At 37.7% G+C, this 25,807-nt stretch overlaps 1 long non-coding RNA gene across 2 annotated transcripts in view; it reads right to left on the bottom strand.

Moving 5' to 3' along the window:
* LOC132534639 (uncharacterized) overlaps nucleotides 1–25,022 on the bottom strand; it is a 274,622-nt gene extending 249,600 nt beyond the window's left edge. For both annotated transcript variants that reach the window (XR_009546368.1, XR_009546369.1), the window contains exon 1: nucleotides 24,936–25,022. This is a non-coding gene — a long non-coding RNA (uncharacterized LOC132534639). The remainder of the gene's footprint in view (nucleotides 1–24,935) is intronic.
* Between the last annotated feature and the right edge of the window lie 785 nt (nucleotides 25,023–25,807).

Here is a 25,807-nt window from a genome sequence, read left to right as displayed (position 1 = left end):
GAAGTGGCAGGGCTATCTTCTTTCTTTTCTTTGTAAAATCATCTTTCATAGCAGATCAAGGTCATTTCTAAAGTAATGGGATCATTTGTGAGAAGGAGCCATAGTAGTCTTTTTGAGTATGTTCTTTGCAGATGAAGATAATTGGGTAAAGAAAGTAAAGGAGTGCTGAAACTGATCTAAACTGGGTAGTCAAAATAAACACAATGCCAGAATGGAAGTTTATAGTCTTCTAACTCTATGATGTGCCTTTGTTCTCACAAAGTCTGTTATCACTTGATACATAGAACTATAGGAATAGGAAGTACAAGGGAAGCCTAAAACCCTGGCTACTACCAAGACTGTGTTTCTCTGTCAATCTCTAAAACTGACTCCAAATAAACTTGTGTTTTTTACAACTTGGTTGATTCACTAGTTAAAAGGCATCATATATTCTAAATTAAATTACAATGATCATATTTTCCTTTCTATTTTAGCATGAAGATTGCATATTCTCATCCCCCTTTAAAGACATATTGATTTATGACAGAGGAGACAGAGAGAGAGAATGAATGAATCGCTCTGGCACACACAATGCCAAGATGCTAAGATGCCAGAGCTACCAAGGCCTATTTGACTGCATTACCTCTGGGGCCACAGCACTTGTTCATTTTAAAAATATATTTGTAACAACAAATTCTAGAGAGGAAAAAAAAAACAAATTCATTTATGGAGACCATTTTATGATCTAACTATTCAGTGCTAGCCAACACAGCTCTGATCTGCATGCTGGTGAAATGCATTGTGAACTGTTGGACCTATCTTTTAGAGCAGTGAAGGTCAGTCTAGGTGTGTGTGTATGTGTGTGTGTGTGTGTGTGTGTGTGTGTGTGTATGTGTTAAGCTTCCCCTCTGAGCTTATGGAGATGAGCAGAATGTGTGTGGAGTGTCATCTCTAGGAGGGTACCAGAAACTGGATATGAAGTTGCTAGGCAATCTCTCCTATTGTTTTAAACAAACTACACAGGGCTGGCAGCAGCTGTCAGAGTTCCTGGCTTTTAAGAATAACAGAGCTGAAAAACACAAAGAACAAAGGTCTTCCAAAATAAATGGCAATAAATAATGGGAACATTCTATGCCAGTAAATGCAGGCACTTGGATGCTAAAGCAATTAATAAGGTGAACAGACATACGAGGTTGCTTGAATTCTATTTGTTGTCAGATACTTCCTTCCTCCCCCAGTTCTCCCCAAACTCTGATAAGTTAAATGGTAAGACAATCTGAAAAGAGAGTGGCAAGCTGTGATTTTAATGAATCATTCCTATAAAACCAGCCTTTTCTTGCTTGTTTATTCTTGTTTTGTTCTTGAAGAATTGAATCTCTGGGAACAATAAAAACTTTACTCTAAATAAGTTCTAAAGATCTTCAATAGAATCAAATTCTACTATTTGTTTTTAAAAATAGTTCACTCAACTATATCCTCACTATTAAGGTTCATGTTCCCCATTTTTTTTCACCTCTCCCCCCTACATCATGTAGATTCATAGTCAACATATGAAACTGAATGACCAAAGCTCACTCACTCATGCACACACATATGAGACAGTGGATAATCACTGCAATCTGAACAACTCTAAGAGTCCTTGACTTTCTACTGCTCCATAGTTATAACAGAGATGACCAATGGGCACCCTACTGTACCTAAGATATGTGTCCATAGCTTTCCAACCTATCATGGATTCTTTCGAAGTTAAAATATTTAACTAATCAAAGATCCTGAAATACAAACTTGAGTTTGGTTATGGAGCAGGAGCCATTTCAAACCTCTCTCCTGTGAAACTAGGAAAAACTATGACAGGTTAACCACTTGCACACTCAACAAAAGACAACCAGGACTTCTGCAGAAACACACTAAGCCACAGACACCAAGTTGCAGGTGTTAGTATGATTTCATCCTGTCCCTGGGCAGATGACCTCACCAATGTGCCCCAGCACCTCATCTCTCCAAAGCCCTTTCCACTAGCGAAAGATAGAAACAGGCTGGGGGAATGGCTCTACCTACCAGTGGCCATGCCCTGTGGAGAAGCAATTACAGAAGCCAGAACTCCCACCTTCTGTACCCCATTAAGTATTTTGGTCCATACTCCCAGAGGAGAAATGTTACGGGAAGGTGACTAGAGGGCTCTGAAACCCAATTTTATCAGGTCCCAGAGAGAGGAGGAAAAAGGAAGGACATACAGAAGTAGCAATAGGTGTAGGTGTAATTTAAAATGGAAAAGAAGGCGGGACCACAGAAAAAAATGGGAAGGGGCCAGGTGGTGGTGCACTTGGTTGAGTGCACATGTCACAGTGCTCAAGGACCTGAGTCTGAGCCTTCATTCCCACCTTCAAGGGGAAAGGTTTGCGAGTGATGAAGCAGTGCGGCAACTGTCTATCAATGCCCTTCCGTCTTGATTTCTGGCTGTCTCTACCCAATAAATAAATAATAAATATAATTTTTAAAAACAAAAATGGAAATTTATATATTTATACCATAGAATTCTGATGGTGGGAATGGTGTTGACTTGTACCCCTGTTATTTTGTAAATCACTAATAAACAAATAAAGTACCTAAATGTCCTTAATTTGTAAAGTTTTCAAACTATGTTTTTTTCCATTAAACAGTGAATCAGTCTGCCTGTTTAATTTCTATTAGTGTGTGAAAGAGTCTTTGCTTCAACTGATTTGTGTGCTTGATCATCCTTTTTAAAATAATTTGAAATATGCAATTCAGACATTTCATGGTTGTCTGCCAGGATAGCCTGAGGGTGCTTCTTCCCAAGAAAGTGCTATCTGGGTTGGAGAGAACTCAACTGGAGCTGATCTAGGCTGCTGCATGGGAGAGGGATCAGGAACTTGTAGTGAGCTAACGTAGCAGGAGATACACTCTGGAAAGCAATTCCAAGTGTTTTTACTCAAAAAAGCAGCTTGTATATATACTAGCCAAGTAGGGTGGAAACAGGGTATGACCTAGAGAGGGTGGAGCGAAAAGACAGTGGTGGAGATCAGGGTAACTATGAGAGGGGGTGGAGCAAAAGGACATTGTGAACTAATGGGGATTAAACCAATGCCCTGGAGGGAGGGTGGTGCTTAGTTAACAGTGGTTTATGTAAATAGACCACAGCTTTAAGTGGGATCAAACCAATGCCCTGCAGGCATGCCGGTGTTTAGTTGAGTAGGATTAGAGACAGAAGCTTTAAGCTGAGGGAGCTGGCATACTACCCAACAATTGTCAATTATTTTGACATATTGTTAGACTTAAATTTTGACATATTGTTAGAATTGTGACTTCAATATTATACATGCATATATAACCAACATTCCTTTTTTATCAAGTGTGTGTGTGTGTTCTTTTTGTTTTGAAATAAATGCTAGCTCAGATGTGAAGATGATGCGACTGCAACACCTGCCATTCCATTGATTCCACTAATCCTGAAGGCTGATTCTGTTGGCTTGCCTGTCTATAAGGGCAACCTTGACACTTCTCAGTGCTCACTATGTGACCCTCCCCAGGCAAGGTCAAAGAGAATCTCCCCAGACTAAATGGACCTGACTAGATTTCACTGAGGGTATACGGATTGTTGTGCTCCCTGTCTCAAAATTCTGAAAAAACTCTGAATAAGTAAGACTGGTTTAGCAGAAGTCATAAAAAGAGTAGTTCTAAATAGAGTGGCACCTTGACACTTATTAATTGGGTCTAGAAGGCATGAAGAGTGGTGAAAATGATGAGTATGAACAGTTTTTCTTTATTTCATTCAAACAGGCAGTATGCAGTGGGGAGTCTTCCATCATAGCAATGGAGCAACGAATACTGAGCAAGTATTGAGTGCCAAAGCACTTTTCTTGAAATGCACTGAATACTGCATGTGAAGAGTTTTGAAGTCAAGGGATATGACTAGATTGTTCACTAAATCCTTCAGGTAGTTATATCTTGTATAATTTCAGCTGAAGTCAAAACCAGGAGTTTACACTGGTAGAATATGTGAACGGATTCAAACAACTTCATCACATACGTAAAAAATTTCAAACAATTTAAAATACTCGATAAAACAGAAAAACTATAATGGACTCACATTTACTTATTGCATTTTTATTATTCCTAATGTTTCAAGATACTTTCTTAATTTATTATTTAATGAAGGATTACTCTTTCACAATTCTTTTAAGGTAGATCTGATTTTACCTGAGAATGTCTGATTTTTTCCTTTATCCCTGAACGATAGTTTATTATTGTATATAAAATTCAGGGCTGGCAGTCTTTCAGCATTTGAAAATATTGTGCTGTTCTTTTCTTGTCTTCATGATTTCCTGGTGAAAAATGCACTGCCATTTGGATTGTTTTGAACTCACACAGGTCAGGAATGCTTTCTCTCTTAATGTTTTCAGGGCTATTTCTTCTTTTCTTTACTTTTTAAATGGACTTTCATGATGCATTCATTGTGAAAGAGCTATTATTCAGAATGACATATGCATTTACTTTTGCATCTTATCCATAAACTGTATATATGTATATATGTATATGTATGTAAATGTTACTAAAAATTTCTAGCTACAAATGTATGATTAAGCTTTGTTCTTGTTTCTTTTCTAAATATTCACAATTTTATTCTCTTTTAGTATTCACCTCCTTTTGTAAACAACATATTTTAAGTCCTGGGTGATCGTCCTCTCCTACTCTCTTTCCATCTCCTTCTTTATTCCAGAGTCTCCTATTTACCATCTGGTACATTGTACTTTATCAACATGTCTCCAAAACAAACCTTCTAATTTTGCCATCTTAAATGATCTGAAACACTAGAGCCCATCCATCACTTTATAGCTTTGTTTTCCCTGTCTGGAATGTGTCTATTCAATGTCCATGTTACCTAATCAAATAGTCAATTCTTTTGGTTAGTTGAAATCTTTCCCAGTCAGCATAGACATCCTGTCTATTCTGTTTGACAATACAACTCAGTAGCCTCTTGTAAAGACCAACAGAAAGTCTCTTAAGTTCCATTACAAGGGGCAACCTGTTTCCTCTGAATATCAGGTTTTCTTTTAACTTACTCATTCTGTCAATCGTATAATAGTGTTTATATCTCTGTTGACCTGGTTAACAGAAAGATTTCAACCAAAATTTTAGCTATTATAATAGCTTTAAAGAATTTCAATATATACTAAGCACTATTTTATATTGACACCTGAATTTGGCTTACTTCTCTTTCACACACATATAAATTTATTTGTATTAGTTTGTGTGTATGTGTGTGTGCAGAAATAAAAAACTAAAAGTAACCCTGTAAGTAAAAATCACTGAAAAATGCAGAGAATTATATAAAACAAAATGCAAATAACAGTAAATAGCCTTCCAAAATAACCACTTGAAATATTCAAATCTATTCAAATTACACTGGTTTATGAATATTGTTTATGAATATTGTTCATAATTATTTTATAAACTTTAAATATTTTAAAGTAAAATTTTATATATTTTACAAGTTAACAGTATGTTATTTTTATATCAATATACAATACTTGAAAACTTTGTATTTGGAAATTTAATAATATTGAGAAATTATATGGATGCATTATTTAATAGAAGTAATCTCATATGTCTTGGTAGTTAGGCTGAGTACAAATACAGAATCATTGCTACTGTGATAAACAGCTCTGTGTTGAATATCATCATTTAAAAATTTTTACTTTCACATTAAAAACATAAAAGAAGTCTCATTTCAAAAATTTTATATGTTTCTAAAATGGTTACTGCCAAGTTTGTTGGTTCATTTGAAAATTGAGGTCACTGTGATTCTTTTTTATACTTATGTATATTTATACATTATTTCAACATATTTGGAAGATGTATGAGTAAATAAAATAAGTAATGAATAAAGTTCCAATTCAAATATATCTTCCCTATAAATCATACAGGAATTATTTATCTATTTCATTATTTTAGAGCTCTTTCTTCCTGTTTTTTTTTATCTTCTTTTAATATATATTATATACTGAAAAAAGCCCTTGAGTGTGAGGGCAATCTTGCTGCAACATCTGTCACCCCATTGATCTCCAGGGTTGATTCGGATGATCTGGCTGACTAGGTGGGTGTCCCCTTCCTCCTTCACCACTCCATGTGTGTCCCTCGTTCCATGTGTGTCCCTCCTTAAGCTGGGTGCTCAATGGCATGGCCTTCCCTTAATAGAGACAGATTGTTCTTTGGTTGAAGGTATCTGAATAGCTGCAGTCCCCTGCTAGAACCAACAAACAAGCTCTCAAGATCCATTTGTAGGAGAACATAGGTAGTCAAGCTTCCAAGACTCCAGACAGTAAGGTGCTGCATGTAGCAGTCTGCCTTAAAAAAAATAATAAAATAAAATAAAAAAGCCCTTTAATAAGACACTGCATTTTTAATCTGTATCTATTAGTTTGCAAGACATAGTAGACTTCTGAGTTGACAATTACACTTCACAGTCTAAATAAATAAAAACTGTAACAACAAAAAGAAGAAAAGGAAGAACACACAAACTCAATTAAGTAATATTGAGCATTATGATAAAAAAGGACAAATAATCACAAGGGTAGAGATGTAATTAGCATAATGGTTATGCAAAAAGACTTTCATGCCCATGGCTCTAAAGTTCCAGGCTCAATACTCCATAACGCCATATGCCAGACCTGAAAAAGCTCACACGATAAATAATCAGAAATTCTTTTGTTATCAAGAGTAACATCATGGCAGATAAAATGAATTATTGCCAACTTTTTTCCTTATTCCAGAAAGTTAGATGATGACAGCATCACATTAAATTCATTCCCAAATTCTGCTCTTAGTATCTAAAGTGTCAAAACTTCAGAACACTGAATCCTTAGAGCTTTCAAACAACACAACAACAAAATCATTCAGTTATGTCTGAACCCTATATTATACAAGGGAGAATTTATGGATGTATCATCTTGAAAGCATTTTACTCAATGAAAAGAAATGCATGGAGGGTCCAGAAGGTGGTGCACCCAATTGAGGGCACAAATTACCATGTGCAAGGACCTGGGTTCAAGATTCAAGTCCTCATCTACAGGGGGCAATTTTTATGAGCTATTAAACAGTGCTACAGTTGTCTATCTTTCTCTCTATTCCCTTTCAATTTCTTTTTGTCATTCAAATAAAATAAATTAATAAACATAAAAAATGAGAATTTCAAAAGTTCTACTGCTTGTTTTGAAGAATGAGGATGGAGGCATGAATCATAGGAGGCAGGCAGCCTCTAGAATTTAGAAAAGATTATAAAATAGAGTCTCCCCAGAGCTTCCAGAAGTCCTGTCTTGCTTTTAGCAGAGTGAGAATTGTTGGGAACATGTGTGAGCCTGATAGAGCTTAGGGAGAACCACCCCCATCTTTGGATGGAGGTCTGAGAAGATAACCTCTTGGTAAGTCTCTCTCAACCGAGGTGAGCATAAGGGGGGAAACTCAGACTTGGTTCTTTCCTTCTTGACTCTCAGGCCCACAGATACCCCAGTACTTCCCTCCATTAACTGCAGGCCACATGGCCGCAGATTCACTTATTCAAAGTCACCTTCTGATCACAGAAGAACACACCTTATCACACACTTCATCACACACCTCAGAGCCCAGACAAGAGAAATTCCAAACTATATGGCCTTTTGATATCCATCTTCTCTCTGTCTCACCCTATGGGTTTAACCCCTATGCTTCTCTCAAATACCTTTGGATAATTAAGTTGCTTGTGTTATGGAAAATAACTGTCTTGTATCTCATCAATTCCTGTCATACCAACCCCCTACCTTAGGGGCATGCTGACTGTTAAGAAACCTGTAATTTCTGTCATATTGCAACAATAATTACCTCCATTGCTTTTCTATTTAACTCATGTCCACTTTGCCAATAAATGGACTCTAGGATTCTGGGACTCAAGGACTCAGATTCTAGATTCACTCTAAGAGTCCCCTGGTGTCTTTTACTTCGTGTCACCCCTGTCGTGAGCGAGAAAGAACCAGCCCGTTACCTTTCCCCTGGAGGACACCCTGCTGGAGAAGGAGAGAGACACCCTGAAAAGAATAGTTTTGGACTTCTGACCTCCAGATAATAGTTATGTGCAACTATTTTAGTTTATAATTTTTAAAAATTTTATTTATTTTCCCTTTTGTTACCCTTGTTGTCTTTTTTATTGTTGTTGTAGTTATTATTGTTGTTATTGATGTCATCGTTGTTGGATAGGACAGAGAGAAATGGAGAGAGGAGGGAAAGACAGAGGGGGGAGAGAAAGACAGACACCTGCAGACCTGCTTCACCACTTGTGAAGTGACTCCACTAAAGGTGGGGAGCCCGGGGCTCTAACCAGGATCCTTACGCCAGTCCTTGAGCTTTGCACCACCTGCACTTAACCCACTGCGCCACTGCCCAACCCCCAAGTTTATAATTTGTTATAGCAGTAATTGAAAATGAATATATATATGTTAGTATATGTAAAAAATATATAACAACTATATATATATATATATATAATAGCAAAACTATATAAGAAAAATGTTGAAATTATATATAACCAAAACATGTATGAATTATAGCATATGCAGGTGGATTTGGGTCTTTTTTTCAATATCAAGGACATGTTGTACATTATGTTTTATGATGTGTGCTTTTCAATAAATAAAATACATTTCAAAAAACAAAAAAAGTGTATAGAATACACAAAAATAATTTAAGAGGATGATCTTGAAGTCAGTTGTACAAAGCCAACAATATTAATAGGTTGATTTCAAGTGAGGTGAACAAGCACAGCATGTAGATACTATACTCTATAAATGTTTCTTACTCACAGGGACCAGCATTGATTAGAAAAAGAAATGATTAATAGGATATCAGAGGACCTAGTGGGGGTTGGATTGTGTGGAAAACTGAAAAATGTTATGCATGTACAAACTACGGTATTTACTGTTGCCTGTAAAACAATTTCTCAGTAAATAAATTAAAATATATATTTTTATTTATTATTGGATAAAGACAGAGAAATTGAGAGTGGGAGATAGAGAAATCTGCAAAAGAAGAAGAAGAAGGAAGAGGAGGAGGAGGAGGAGAAAGAGAAGGAGAAGGAGGAGAGTAGAAGGAGAAGAAGAGGAAGAAGAAACAATTTCAGCTTAGAAGAAAAAATTATCTGACAGGACAAGACAAGTTCACTTATCAGAGAACAAAGAAACTCTCTAAGCAGCTGGAGTCATGTTAAAGTACACAGAAGACAATTTATAGAGGATCCTACTGGAACAAAAAAAAACCCCAAAACAACAATAGGTTGGGGGTATTTGGTGCATCAATAAAAATGGCAAGTGTGATAGAGGAGACAAAGAATGAACAGTCATTCCTTATGAAGTCGAGGGCAAGGATTACACTTTGCATACTTTTGTTGGTTTGCTTATTTTTAGATGAGACAGAGAAGGCAAAGAGAGTGAAGGGGCCACAGTATCTTTTACAGTGAGGGTCAGGCTTGAACTTAGGTGTCCAGCCTATAGAAAAATAGCACATAATCCAAGGGAACTATTTTGTTAGCTCACTTTGCATACCCTAAACACACACACACACACACACACACACACACACACACACACACACATACACAGACACGATGTCAAACTGGAAGAATGTTAAAAGTAGATTTAGATGTGTCTTTCACTTAACAAATGTTACCCTCTCTGTTTTATTCAAATTATTTTTTCTTGTGGCACATTTTTTTTATTTCAAATTTAGAATGCAAACATGAATCACTTCTAGGAGAGTTTCTTGCATAATATATATGTGTGAAGAGAGTTAAGTCATTTTCAGTTTTTTTTTTCTTGTTTTTCTTTCTCATTTTATAGAATGGTAGAGATATAGAAGAGAGACACCTGTAGCATTGTTTTATTGGTTATGAAGCCACCCCACCCCCACAGTTGGGAACAGAAACTTGAAACTAGGTCTTTGTACATGTAATGTGAATGCTCTACAGGGGACACCAAGGCACCAATTTTTTTTTTCACATAGAAAGAACAAGACAGAAGCAGAGAGAGGCAAAGAACCTACAGCACTGAAGATTCCTTTAATATGATGGGGGCTGGTCTCAAACACGAGCAATTAGGTGCAAAGTGTGGAGAGCAAATTAAGACTACATCAATTTTCCTCTTTCCAAAAGGTTTCAATTTTACATTCTATTCATCCATATTAGAAAAACACATACCAGGATCAGTATAAAATATTTGCACCAGGCACGGGGAAAATAAAGAGAAGCATGTAGTAGCATAAAAGGAAAACAGACACTGGTCTAATTCTACTGGTAACTGTTAATTTATTGGCATTTCTAACTTCGTGAGTCTGTTGCTTTATGAGAAAATTATATAGCTGGAAAAGTAACAACCTAATGTCCATAAGTGATCTGAGTCTTTACTTCCGAACTAAAGGATTCAACATACTGAACTCATGACAAAATACTTTATGCCTTTGAGATGGAGAGGCATTATTTAGAAAAGGGTAAACCACAAAGCTTTGGAAATTCCCCTATGGGTTTTGAACTTCAAACTCATGTTCCAAACTGTGAAGTTAAAAATGGTTCCAAAATTGGGGGCGGAGCCAAGATGATAACTTGGAAGCAGCTACTGGTATGAGCTCCCACAACAGCTGCTGGATTCCTGGCCTTCAGCAGGACGTCGAGTAAGGGGTTGTAAGTGTGGCCCCAGGAGGTGACTATACCTCAATTTGTGTTAGAAAATAGAGAAAAAAGAAAGGAATTTTTATTTATAATTCCTGAAGCACACCCCCCCCCCCACCCATAACCAGACCCTGGGGACTGGAGAGCTGCTCCTAGAAGGATCCCCTGCTGAGCTTTTTTCTTACCAAGATTCCTGGCTCACCAGAGTTGTCATTCCAATACTGTTCCTCTCTGAATCCCTTGGCCCTTTTTCTTTCTGTCTAAGTGGCCAATTTGAGCTACAAATATCTGACCAAGGAGAGCCTCACCCAGCCTGGGAAAGACTGCCTGGAGGTTTTTTCTTTTCTTTTTTGTTTTATTTTTTAACAATCAGCTGCCTCTGCTCATGGGGCATGAAGCAATCTGGAGCCATCGAAGCTGCAGATAGGACAGATATCTTACTTTGTTCTATTTTATTATTAATATTATATATACACATGTCCCTTTCCCCTCCTTCAGGTAGACCAGAATTAACTCTTAGTGCATTTTTATTGCTAGGTGACTAGGTGTCTTATCCATTGTTAGAGGATCTTGTTTTACTCTTCCTACCTCCTCTACCCACTCTCCCCCTTCTCCCTCCTCCTAGTTAATTAAAAGTAAATAAATAAATAAATAATAGGAAAAAACATCTTTCCTTTCACTGCTCTTTTTTTTTACTGTTTTTTTTTCTTTTTTAATTTCTATCTCTCTCTTTTCTTTCTTTCTTTCTTTTTCTCATTCTTGTCTTCCTTTATTCCTACATCCTTCTTCAGATTTCTGAATTCACTGAAACTCATTTGTGAATTATTTTGGGGAAGAAATCTGACAAAGAGTGGACTCTCTTTGTGTGTGTCTCTGCTCTACTTCCCTTTCTACTCTTGCTACCCCTAGAATATACAGTGAACAGTAGATCTGCATAATTGTCTATTCTTACTATCCCTCTTTTCATTTCTCTTTCATCTTCACTTGGATATGGTTGCTGTTTTTTTGTGGACTGGAGACATTGTTTGGCTAACTGGTATTGGTTAAACTGCTTTAATCCTTGCTTCAGCTGTTATTTTAATTCCTGAGGTGGTGATTGCATTTGTCGTAAACTTATTTAGTATAGCATGGCTTGTACTCAAAACACAGCAACTGAGGAACAACAGAACATAAAAATAAAGAAAACATCAATAAAAGAAAATGGTTAAACCAAGAGCAAATAAAGCTGCTACTACAATGAATGAAGACAAGAGCCCAGAAGAAACTACAAATCAGCCAGAAGTAACCATAGATAAGAGAAGTATGCAAGCAATAATAAAATTATTAATCACAGAAATGAAAACAACTTTGGAAGAAATGGCAGGCAGTATTAGGGAAAAAACAGATGGGACCCTCAAGGAAAATACAAACTACCTTGAGGCAATTAGAGAACTGAAAGCTAAAATAGCTGAACTGGAGAAAGCAGCTGAGGGAAGGGAAAGCAGACTAACAGAAGCAGAAAACAGAATTAGCCAGATAGAGGATGAGCTAGAGAAAACTAAGAAAGAGGTGAAAGAGCTCAAAAAGAGATTGAGAGACAACAACAACAGAAAACATATGAAAACAACAACAGAGACATATGGGATGATCTCAAAAGGAGTAACATTCATATAATTGGCCTGCCAGAGGAAGAAAGAGAGGAAGGAGAAGTAAACATTCTAGAGGAAATTATAGAAGAAAATTTCCCAGACTTGAATAACAGAAAGGACATTAAGATTCAAGAGGCCCAGAGAGTCCCAAACAGAATCAATCCAGACATGAAGATACCAAGACACATCTTAGTTACAAGGAAAAGAAGTAAGGATAAATAAAGGATCCTAAAGGCTGCAAGAGAGAAACAAAAAGTCACATACAGGGGAAAAGCCATAAGACTTATCAGCAGACTTCTCCACTCAAAGTTGAAAAGCCAGAAAAGAATGCCAAGATATCTATCGAGCCCTGAATGAAAAAGGGTTTCAACCAAGGATAATATATCCTGCTAGACTTTCATTCAAACTAGATGGAAGGATCAAAACCTTCTCAGACAAACAACAGTTAAAGAAGGCAACCATCACCAAGACTGCCCTGAAAAAGGTTCTAAAAGACCTCTTATAAACAAGAACATCACTATAATACTTGCTACATAACAGAGCAAATAAAAAAATGTTGAATAATGGCACTAAAATACATTAAATTCATAATATCAGTAAATGTCAATGGTTTAAACTCACCCATCAAAAGGTACAGAGTAAGAGGATGGATCAGAAAACATAACCCAACCATATGCTGCTTGCAAGAATCCTATCTGACCCAACAAGGTAAACACAGACTTAAAGTGAAAGGATGGAAAACTATTATACAGGCTAATGGACCACAAAAAAGGAAGGAACAGCTATTCTCATCTCTGACACAATAGATTTTAAATTAAATAAAGTAATAAAAGATAGGCAAGGACATTACATAATGATTAGAGGATCAATCAACAAAGAAGACTTAACAATTATTAACATCTATGCACCCAAGAGGGACCATCTAAATACATCAAGCACCTACTCAAAGAACTTCAAAAATACATAAATAGTAATACAGTAATATTGGGAAACTTTAACACTCCACTCTCAGACTTAGATCAACAAAGCAGAGAATCAACAACAACAACAAAAAAAAAAAACAACAAGAGAATTAAATGAAGAGATGGACAGGCTAGATCTTTTGCACATTTTCAGAGTTCTTCACCCCATAAAACTGGAATACACATTCTTTTCAAATCCACACAACACATACTCAAGGATAGACCACGTTAGGCCACAAAGACAGCATCAACAAATTCAAGAGCACTGAAATCATCCCAAGTATCTTCTCAGACCACAGTGGAGTAAAGCTAACATTTAACAACAAACAGAAAATTATTAAAAGACACAGAACTTGTAAACTAAACAACATACTGCTTAAGAACCACTGGGTCAGAGAGACACTCAAGCAAGAAATTCAAATGTTCATGAAAACAAATAAAAATAAAGATGCAAGCTATCAAAATATGTGGGGCACAGCTAAAGCAGCACTGAGAGGGAAACTCCTAGCCATACAATCACATATTAAACAACAAGAAAAAGCTCAAATAAATGACCTTACTGCACACCTTAAGGACTTAGAGGAAGAGGAACAAAAGGACCCTAAAGCAACCAGAAGGACAGAAATCACTAAAATTAGAGCAGAAATAAACGTCGAAAATAAAAGAACCATACAAAAGATCAATGAAGCCAAATGTTTGTTCTTTGAAAAATTAATCAAAATTGACAAACCCCTATCCAGACTCACTAAACAAAAAGGGAGAAGACTCAAATTAATAGAATTGTAAATGATAGAGGAGATATAGCAACTGACACCACAGAAATCCAGAAAATCATGTGAAACTTCTATAAGGAACTATATACCAACAAGCTAGAAAATCTAGAAGAAATGGAAGAATTTCTAGAAATATATGCTCTTCCAAAATTGAGCCAAGAAGAACTACAAACCTAAATACACCAAATGCAGACAAAGAAATCGAAACCATTATTAAGTATCTCCACAACAACAAAAGTCCTGGACCAGATGGCTTCACAAATGAATTCTACAAATCCTTCAGGAAACAGTTAATACCCATACTTCTAAAGCTTTTCCATAAGATCGAAGAAACAGGAACACTCCCTTCCACCTTCTATGAAGCCAACATCACCCTGATACCAAAAGAAGACAGGGACACAACAAAAAAGGAAAACTACAGACTAGTATCTCTGATGAACGTAGATGCCAAAATATTAAACAAGATCTTGGCCAACCAGATACAGCAGCATATCAAAAAGATTGTTCATCAAGACCAAGTGGGATTTATCCCAGGAATGCAAGTTTGGTTCAACATACTTAAGACAATCAAGGTCATTCACCACATCAATAAAAGCAAAGCCAAAAACCACATGATTATCTCAATAGATGCAGAGAAAGCCTTTGACAAAATCCAACACCCATTCATGCTCAAGACTCTATAAAAAATGGGAATAGATGGGAAATTCCTCAAGATAGTGGAATCCATATATAGCAAACCTACAGCCAACATCATACTCAATGGACACAAGCTGAAAGCATTCCCCCTCAGATCGGGGACTAGACAGGCTGTCCACTGTCACCATTACTCTTCACACAGTATTGGAAGTTCTTGCCATAGCAATCAGGCAAGAGAAAGAAATCAAAGGAATACAGATTGGAAGGGGAGAAGTCAAGCTCTCACTATTTGCAGATGATATGATAGTATACATAGAAAAACCTAAGGAATCCAGCATAAAACTACTGGAAGTTATTAGGCAATATAGCAAGGTGTCAGGCTACAAAATCAATGTACAAAAATCCGTGGCATTTCTTTACGTAAACACTAAAACTGAAGAAGAAGACATCCAGAAATCACTCCCATTCAATGTTGCAGCAAAATCAATAAAATACCTAGGAATAAAGCTGAAAAAAGAAGTGAAACACTTGTATATTGAAAACTATGAGTCACTATTCAAGGAAATAGAAACTGATACCAAGAAATGGAAAGACATCCCATGCTCAAGGACTGGAAAAATAAATATCATCAAAATGAATATTCTCCCCAGAGCCATATACAAATTTAATGCAATACCTATCAAAGTTCCACGAAGCTTCTTTAAGAGAATAGTACAAAATCTACAATCATTTATCTGGAAATAGAGAACACATAGAATTTCCAAAACCATCTTAAGGAAAAGAGACAGAAATGGAGGCATCACACTCCCATATCTCAAACTATATTATAAATCGATCATTATCAAAACAACCTGGTACTGGAACAAAAACAGGCACACAGACCAGTGGAACAGAATTGAAAGCCCAGAACTAAACCCCCACACCTATGGACATCTAATCTTTGATAAGGGGGCCCAAAGTATTAAATGGAAGAAGTAGGCTCTCTTCAATAAATGGTGCTGGGAAAACTGGGTTGTAACATGCAGAAGAATGAAATTGAACAAACTTATCTCGCCAGAAACAAAAATCAACTCCAAAGGATCAAGGACCTGGATGTTAGACCAGAAACTATCAAATACTTAGAGAAAAAACATTGGTGGAACACTTTCCCACCTAAACCTCAAGGGCATCTTTGAGGAAACAAACCTAATTGCAAGGAAGACTAAAGCAAAAACAAACCAATGGGACTACATCAAATCGAAAAGCTTCTGCACAGCCAAAGAAACTGTCACACAAACAAGGAGACCCCTCACAGAATGGGAGAAGATCTTCAAATGCCATACATCAGACAATAAACTAATCACCAAAATATATAAAGAGCTCAGCAAACTTAGCAACTAAAAAGCAAATGACCCCATCCAAAAATTGGCAGAGGATATGAACAAGACATTCACTCAGAGGAGATCCAAAAGGCTAACAAACATGAAAAACTGCCCCAGGTCACTGATTGTCAGAGAAATGTAAATAAAGACAACATTGAGTTACCACCTCACTCTTGTGAGAATGGCATACATCAAAAAGCACAGCAGCAACAAATGCTGGAGAGGCTGTGGGGACAGAGGAACCCTTCTGCACTGCTGGTGGGAATGTAAATTGGTCTATCTTCTGTGGAGAGCAGTCTGGAGAACCCTCACAAGGCTAGACATGGACCTTCCATATGACCCAGTAATTCCTCTCTTGGGGATATACCCCAAGGACTCCATAATGCCCAATCAAAAATATATGTGTACACCTATGTTCATAGCAGCACAATTCATATTAGCTAAAACCTGGAAGCAACCCAGATGCCCAACAACAGATGAGTGGCTGAGAAAGCTGTGGTATATATACACAATGGAATACTATGCAGCTATCAAGAACAATGAACCCACCTTCTCTGACCCATCTTGGACAGGGCTAGAAGGAATTATGTTAAGTGAGCTAAGTCAGAAAGATAAAGATGAGTACGGGATGATCCCACTCATCAACAGAAGTTGAGAAAGAAGATCTGAAAGGGAAACTAAAAGCAAGATTTGACTAAATCTGGAGTAGGGCACCAAAGTAAAAACCCTGGGGTAAGGGTGATGGTGAGGGTGGATATTCGGCTTCATTTGACTAAATCTGGAGTAGGGCACCAAAGTAAAAACCTTGTGGCTAGGGGAGGTTGGACATTCGGCTTTCTGGGGCAGCAGGGGGTGGTGGGATGGGGGTGGTGGGTGGCATGGGACACAGTCTTTTGGTGGTGGGAATGGTGTTTATGTACACTCCTATTAAAGTGTAGTTATATAAACCACTATTCAATTAATATGAGGGGAAAAATTGATCATATGTCTCAAACTTTTTAAAACACAGACTGTGTCTTCTTAACATATAGGCTAACTCTTTGATATGTTGACTCTCTCAAAAGTCTAGACCAGATATAACAGAAGCAACCGGTGGCACAGCTATATACAAGATGCTGGGTATTATACAGCAAACCCTAACAAAGGGACTTTCCAAATATAACCCAATTACCAAATAATGTGATGATAACAATAACTATCCATTGTCTTCTTGAACCCTTAGACAGCAGGAACCTCACATTTCCACTATAGAGCCTATATTTCCCCCAGTCCTAGAACCTTAGGGTGGGGCCCACTTTCCTGCATGCTTATCTCAATCCATATCAAATAATATTGTATCTGCTGATCGCAACCTAATCAATGCAATGAGTGCCACCTCAGCATGCTTCACTTCAGACTGTGACCAGAGACTTCAGATGTGGAATGACAACCCTTCAGCTTCATCACTCGGGTGAGACCTTTCCTTTCATAGTATTCTCTAATTCCATTCCAGGTGGTCCACTCCCCAATAAAGTCCCCAAACCTAGATATAGACCAGGTCCCCTGAGACAGAGCATATATTCACACGTGTCCATACCCGGGAAAAATATATACCTGAAAGCAGAAGTACACAAGAGTCTACAGTGAGTACCCCCCAACACTTCATCTACACTATTCCAGTCTTTAGGTCCATGATTGTTCAACAATTTGTTTGGCTTTGTATGTTAACTCAGCCACCAGGTTCCGGATGCCAGCATGATGCCGACCAGACTTCCCCAGATCCCACCAATGTGTCCTGGAGCTCTGCTTCCCCAGAGACCCACCCTACCAGGGAAAGAGAGAGGCAGACTGGGAGTATGGATCAACCAGTCAGCACCCATGTTCAGCGGGGAGGCAATTACAGAGGCCAGACCTTCCACCTTCTGCAACCCACAATGACCCTGGATCCATGCTCCCAGAGGGACAGAGAATGGGAAAGCTATCAGGGGAAGGGATGGGATATGGAGATTGGGTGGTGGGAATTGTGTGGAGTTGTATCCCCCATCCTACGATTTTGTTAATGTCTCCTTTCTTCAATAAGAAAAAATAAAAAAGAAAGAATATGAAATGGGCTATAAGTAAAAAATTATAGTGGCAGCTCTCACTGAAAACATATATATATTTTTTGCTACCAAGGTTTTGAGGGGGCTTCATGCCTACATGATTATACTGCTTCTAGTGGACTCTTCTTCTCCTTCTCCTTCTCCTTCTTCTTCTTCTTCTTTCCTTCTTTCTTTCTTTCAGATAGAGGGAGAGACTGAGAGAGGAGAGACACCATAGTATTGCTTCATCACTTAAAAGTTTCTCCTTTAGGGAGTCAGGCGGTAGCGCAGTGGGTTAAGCGCACGTGGCACAAAATGCAAGGACCAGCATAAGGATCACAGTTTGAGCCCCCAGATCTCCACCTTCAGGTGAGTCCCTTCATAAGCTGTGAAGCAGGTCTGCTGGCGTCTATCTTTCTCTCCCTCTCTGTCTTCCCCTCTTCTCTCCATTGCTCTCTGTCCTATCCAACAATGACAACATCAATAACAACAATAATAACAATAACAATAAAAAACAAGGACAACAAAAGGGAATAAATAAATAAATTTTTTTTTAAGTTTCTCCTTTGCATGATGTATCCATGTGATGGTCAATGGACTGAACTCAGTTCCTTGTGTTTCTGTACTCTCTGCAAGGTCCCCTGGAAAGGAAATATTTAAGCATATGATCTAAGGATCTAATTATTCAGTAGAAAAAGTAGTTTTTTAGGAAGAAGAAATGGTCAGCTCAAATGCTAGAAGAAAAGAGCTGGCAAACTTGGCCTCTGAGTAACTCCAAGGAGACCAGCGTAGCTAGAATGGAGTGTGAGAGACAGAGTGGCACATGAGGTCTGGGTGCTAGTCATGGACATGAATCAAGTTATCAAGTTGACAATGATGAGGTTGCTGTATATGCTTTGGTTTGAGAGGCTAATACAGGGTTTGAGCCTGGAGCAGATGATGGATCACCTTCCGAAGATACAGTGAGTTAGAACTTAAATTGCTGTCAATAGATGAAAAAACTGATCTCTAATAGTTCTAAGAGAGCTTCAGTGTTTTAACTGATCATTTATGCTTTGGGGATTCATTATATTATATATATGCCTCCCGTTATTTATATTTTTTATGTGAAATTTTTATTTATCTTTTTCTTTTTTTAAATTTAATTTTATTTATTTAAGAAAGGAGACATTAACAAAATCATAGGATAAGGAGGGTACAGCTCCACACAATTCCTACCACCTGATCTCCATATCCTATCCCCTCCCCTGATAGCTTTCCCATTCTCTATCCTTCTGGGAGTATGGACCGAGGGTGTTGTGGGTTGCAGAAGGTGGAAGGTCTGGCCTCTGTAATTGCCTCCTCGCTGAACATGGGTGCTGACTGGTCGATCCATACTCCCAGTCTGACTCTCTCTTTTCCTAGTTGGGTGGGTCTCTGGGGAAGAGAGCTCCAGGACACATTGGTGGGATCGTCAGTCGGGGAAGTCTGGTCGGCATCATGCTGGCATCAGGAACCTGGTGGCTGAAAAGAGAGTTAACATACAAAGCCAAACAAATTGTTGAACAATCATGGACCTAAAGGCTGGAATAGTACAGATGAAGTGTTGGGGGTGGGGATTCCCTGCAGACTATTGTGAAATATTTTTTATTTCCTCCAGGGTGACTGCTAGGGCTTGGTGCTAGTACAGTGAATTCATTCACTCCCAGCAGCCATTTTGTCCTTTATTTATTTATTTATTTATTTACTTTTCTTTCTATTCTATTTGATGGGACAGAGAGGAATTTAGAGGAGAGGGGGAAATTAAAATAAATAAATAAATAAAGGAGCAAGACAGACACTTGCAGACCTACCTCACTGCTCCTGAAGCTTCACCCCAACAGCTGGAGAGCAAAGTTTCAAATCCTTGACATGGTAAAGTGCGCATTCTTCTGGGAGAGTGACTACCCTGCTTACCGCAAATCATATTTAGAAGAGTCATTTCAGAATCAAAACTGATAATTATAGGACATAAGTTATTGGTTTTAAGGAGAAATGTCAATCATGGATTTAGTGTAATATCAATGTTGAAAATGTGTATGTCACTTAGTCTGTGATCATAAACATACTACAAAGCACAGGTCAATCACAATAAATATTTCAGTTCCTCATCACACTCCAGTGAAGCTTTTTCAAATGTGCTCAAGTATAATAGAATAAATATGACATTGATAAAATATGATGTATGCTTAAAATATGTAATGTAAAATCATATTTTAAACACAACCAGAATATAAGTAGCTACTTAAAGCATTGACGAGAACCCTAATTAGCATTGAATTTTCCTTTTTTCTTTTCTCTACCCTATTAGGAAATTGGACTTAGAGATATATTGTCATGCTCAGCTAGAATTTATACTCAAGCAAAGGGCCCTCCTGTTCATCAGAGCTCAATGACTACTTAAAATCTCCAGGTAGCCTAATAGCACAAAATTACAATGTTAACACACACACACACACACACACACACACACACACACACACACACACTACACACATACACACACCACTTAACTTCTTCTAATATTATGTCTTCTAGACTCAAATTTCTGCTGGAAACTTTAGGAACTCTGAGCTTGTTCTTCTTTAAAATAGAGGTACTTAGACAAACTAAAGAGCATGCTTATAATATCACAGATAATAAATGAAGTTTGTATCCAGGTTTTTGGACACATGACTGAATTCTAAGAAAGTCATCTCATGGTCCAAGTGAGAGAAGACAATTCTTACTTTATGTAGAAGTGACCCGTTACAGGCATTGAGTGTGCAAGTCATATTTTTTATCATAAAACTGATGTAACATGATGTTGAAAAAATACTTGAAGGATTAGAGAAGGGAAAGTAAAAAATTGAAATGATTCATAGAAGAGAACTTTGGAAGTGGTTAAATCTGGTAACCAAACTGGAAATTCCTTGATGACTCAAGGCATACTACTCATCTGTGCTTGGTGAATTTGTAGAGAATTAAAGGCTTGCTCTGACAGGAAACTGGAACTTAGTGGGTAGTTAAGTAGCAGAGAATAACTTTGCAAAAGGAAAAATAAAAAAATTAAATAAAAATAATAAATAAAATAAAAAAACAGCCCTCATGTTTAGAAACTGACATGAATCTTCATTATTTCTAATATCTATCAACTTTTACGAAGTGCTAGGCACAAAAGCCAAGGCCTCTCTCCTGTGCTCTACCACTGAGATGCCTCCCTGATTTAAATTTAATTTGTTATTTTTGTGAAAGAGAAGAGAGGCATCAAAACACTACTCTGACATTCATGGGGGGGGGGAGGGAGAGAGACACTCTTATGTGGTGCTGGGGCATGAACCTAGGGTCTCATATATAGAAGGCAAGTATTCTATCTACTTTTCCAATACATGGAATAAAGCATTAATTAATTTCATTTTACATGAGAGAGCAAGAGAGAAAGAGAGAGAAATTATCACATGAAAGAGAGTGGTCAGAGCACCACTCCAGTGTGAATGACTCTAAGAGCAAGTGGTACAGAGAGTCTCAGGCACAGTCGCTCCACTCCACCAAGTTTAACCATTTCCCCTGCTGCTACATGAAGCTTATAGTCTCTTAAAAAAAAAAAAAAAGTAATCCTTTCTGGAATCTTTATTGACAAGAGTAGGGTGAGATAGAGATGCTATCTCATAAAAGAAATTTAAGAGATCAGGTACTAATAAAAAAAAAAAAGTAATCCCTCATACAAAAATGGCATATCAACAGAAAAGGTTTTCGAATGCTGTTGCTTTAATATTATAATAATTAAAACCACACAAATTATTTTAAAAGAAAATTCAAGATGTAGTGTTTTTCAAATGGACCATTTATTTATCAAAAATGTGTGTAATGTCTTTGATATGATAGAGGAAGATATTGCATAGTTTGGGGAGGGAGAGGTCAGGGATACTGAATATTCTGCAATATGACAAATACAAAGAATTATCTTAACCAAGATGCTACCGGCACCCCAGGGAGAAATAGCAAAGCAATCCAAAAGATGGATTAGTGCAAAATGCAAGACTATATCCCAAAATGTATAGGCCAGAGACAAAGTGAATGTACTCATATCATGTTACATTAAACCAAAAATAATTTAGACTATAGGGCCAGATGGTAGTGCAATGGGTTAAGCACACATGGTGCAAAGAGCAAGCACCGGAATAAGCATCCTGGTTTGAGCCCCCGGCTCGAACAAGTGGTGAAGCAGGTCTGCAGGTGTCTATGTTTCTCCCACCCTCTGTCTTCCTCTCTTCTCCCAATTTCTAACTGTTCTATCCAACAACAACAATAGAAATAACAACAATAACAATAAAGGTAACAAGGACAACAAAAATGGGAAAAATGGCCTTCAGGAGCAGTGGATTCGTAGTGCAGGCACCAAGCCGCAGCAATAAACCTGGAGGCTAATAACTTATGTTCTATTGGCAAATCCATTTCTGTATGTTTCAATTTATCATTAATAATTAAATAAATAATTAAAAATACACCGGACGGGTGCTTTGATCCTCCCTCTCTTCCCTCTCTCCCCCCTCTCATTAAAATGTGAATAACTTTCTGTAAAAATTGGGGGTCGGGTGAAATTTTTATACAAAGCCATGTCCAAACATACTCATTTTGGTTCTAGAAACTAACACTCACCATAGGCCATCCATTTTTGCTACAGATTCTTAGGAAGTGACTTGCACTTGTTCTGTCTGCTCCAAGTGTTTCTCTAAAAGTCAGGATGGAATAATGAGGTCACTATCACTCTACCTTTAAAAATGTATTGCATGTTTTAATGACCCATAGCAAGCATGTTCATTTTTCAGTCCATCAATTATCATATCATAGGTATCAGCCCCAAATGATAATAAAAGGGGAGGAAAGGTAAAAGCAACATACATGATGATGATATTGGGGAAAGGAGCATGCTTTGTTCATTTATAATAGAAATGTGTAATTATTTGCACTTTATCTGTTTTTAATTTTGAATTCATTATTCTTGTCTAAGGCAAGCATCATATGCTTCAATCTGTGGAGTTAAAGGATCAACTCAAAAATTATCCAGAGGCATTTCACTCTAAGTAATCTTGTTATGTATGGTATTTTCTTGTGGGTCAGTTAGAAGTTTTTCAAAATGTCTTTACTCCTAGAAAAAGGAAAATGCTATTTGAAAGTAGTGAGTACAATCCTTACTGTACCAGCATTCACTTTCACAGTCTAATATCTTTGGACTTTATCAAAGATCTTGGAATAAGCCCCAAAGTAGATATTACTTAAAGTGCCTATGAATAACTAATGATATGGCTATAAAACAATTTGCCAAGGTGCTAAATGCCTACAAGTATAAAGACAGCAAGGAGATGCTGACTTCTAGGGAGTGACCTGTTCACTTGAAGCAAGTGAATTCATACCTTGCAAGCAAGAGTATATAATTTAGCTTAAATATCTTCTCAGTCAAGAAAGAATAATTTTTTTCATATCATGGAGAAACTCTCTAATTAGTTTATAAATATTATTGTGGGGAAATATGTTAAACCTTCTTTTGAATTGCTTCATCTGGAGGTTATGATTTAGTTCCTCCAGTGTGCATGAATATGTATGTGAATAGGTGTAGGCAGTGCTTATGATGCAAGTCAAAGATACACTATAAAACAGTCCTGCTAGACGACAGTTTTAGGTTAGGGATTAATCTACAGCAACTACTTTATGGATATTATTTAATACAAAGAATGATCAACCTAGCAATAGAAAACTACAGAAAAAAGGGAGAAATAAAGACCAAGGTGTATTGAGGGAGGGTTCCCAAAACCATCTGTCCTAGAAGTGAAAGAACTCCACATATCTTTCTATCCATGGTCATAATTCATTACAGCAAAAGACTCCAAAGCAAAATCAACAAGTCAAAAAGGGACATGGGGTGAACCGGGAGGAAAATATCCAGAAGCTTCCACAGGTCTTCTCCCTGGGATATCACATAGAATGTCCTTATCTACCCCCCGCCACACACACACACAGCAATGAATCATGGCCACATTGTCTAACTCAGTGTTTTGTTAGAGACTAAGTGCTAGAGAGAAATAAAGACACGGGCAGACCTGCTTCACCATCTGTGAAACGACCCCCTTGCAGGTTGGGAGCCTGGGATTCGAACGACAACATCAATAGCTACAACAATAAAACAACCAGGGCAACAAAAGGGGATAAATATTTTTTAAAAAATTCACGGGAGTCAGGCGGTAGCGCAGCGGGTTAAGTGCAGGTGGCTCAAAGCGCAAAGACTGGCATAAGGATCCCGGTTTGAGCGCCCAGATCCCCACCTGCAGGGGAGTCGATTCACAAGTGGTGAAGCAGGTCTGCAGGTGTCTTTCTCTCCCCCTCTCTGTCTTCCCCTCCTTTCTCCATTTCTCTCTGTCCTATCCAACAACTAACAACATCAATCACAACTACAACAATAAAACAAGGGCAACAAAAGGGAATAAATAATAAATTTAAAAAATTCACAAGTCCATTTTTAAAACTTCATATTAATTCGATCAAATATCAGAAACAAAACCTTTGTTATTTAGCTATTGGGTTCAATAAAAAATTAGTAAAGTCATGGACCCCTTAAGAGTATACTAAAACAGACTTCCTAGCTCATTCCAATATGATGACCTCAAGATTTATCTACCATTTTTTTGCAATTATCTGATTATTAAATAAGTTGTTCTGCTTTATATCGTAATGCTTTTCAGTCACCAAGCTGCAGATGCTACCATGACAACAACCTAACTTCACTGGGCAGATGACCTCACCAACATCTCCTAGAACCCCACCTCCCCAGAGACTTACCCCATTAGGAAAAGAGAAGCCGGCTGGGGGTATGGATTCAACATCAACGCCCATGTTCAATGGAGCATCAGTTACAGCAGACAGACCTTCCACCTTCTGCGCCTCATAAAGATGTTTGGTCCACACTCTCAGAGGGATGAAGAATAGGGAAACTTCCAGGGTTGAGCAGTAGCGCAGCGGTTCAGCGCACAGCACAAGGACCGCTTAACGATCATAACGATCCCCTGCTTCCCACCTGCAGAGGGGGGGTCGTTTCATGGCAGTAAAGCAGGTCTTGCAGATGTCTGTCTTTCTCTCCCCCTCTCTGTTTCCCTTCCTCTCTCCATTTCTCTCTGTCCTATCCAACAACAACAATAATAACGACGACGACAACAAGGGCAACAAAATGGCAAACATGACCTCCAGGAGCAGTGGATCTGTAGTGCAGGCACCGAGCTCCAGCAATAACCCTGGAGGCAAAAAAAAAAAAAAAAAAAGAATAGGGAAACTTCCAGTAGAGGGGTGGGGATATGGAAATCTGGTGGTGGGAATTCTGTGGAATTGTACTCGTCTTATACCACAGTGTTGCCAATCATTTTAAATCACTAATTAAAAAAATATATATTTTAAAAAAGCAAAACAAATTAAAAAAAAAACCATGTTATGCAACAGTCCTGGAGAGGAGTCACCATAACTAATGACTGCTCTTCCTTTATTGTTCACTAATCAGCTACAATTTTTCTCTACAAAAGCTACTGTAAACTCCTCCAAGGAAACTCCGGAGAAGCAGTGGGAATATCAAGAAATTTGCAATTTAGCATACATAGCATAAAAGTCAATCCTCATCCTTATTATCTGAATGAGAATACTTCAAAGCCGAAATAATACTGAAC

Source organism: Erinaceus europaeus, chromosome 19 (assembly GCF_950295315.1).
Source record: "Erinaceus europaeus chromosome 19, mEriEur2.1, whole genome shotgun sequence".
Classification (NCBI taxonomy): domain Eukaryota; kingdom Metazoa; phylum Chordata; class Mammalia; order Eulipotyphla; family Erinaceidae; genus Erinaceus; species Erinaceus europaeus.
The sequence above is the reverse complement of the archived record's forward strand: the minus strand, read 5'-3'. Positions and strand labels throughout refer to the sequence as shown.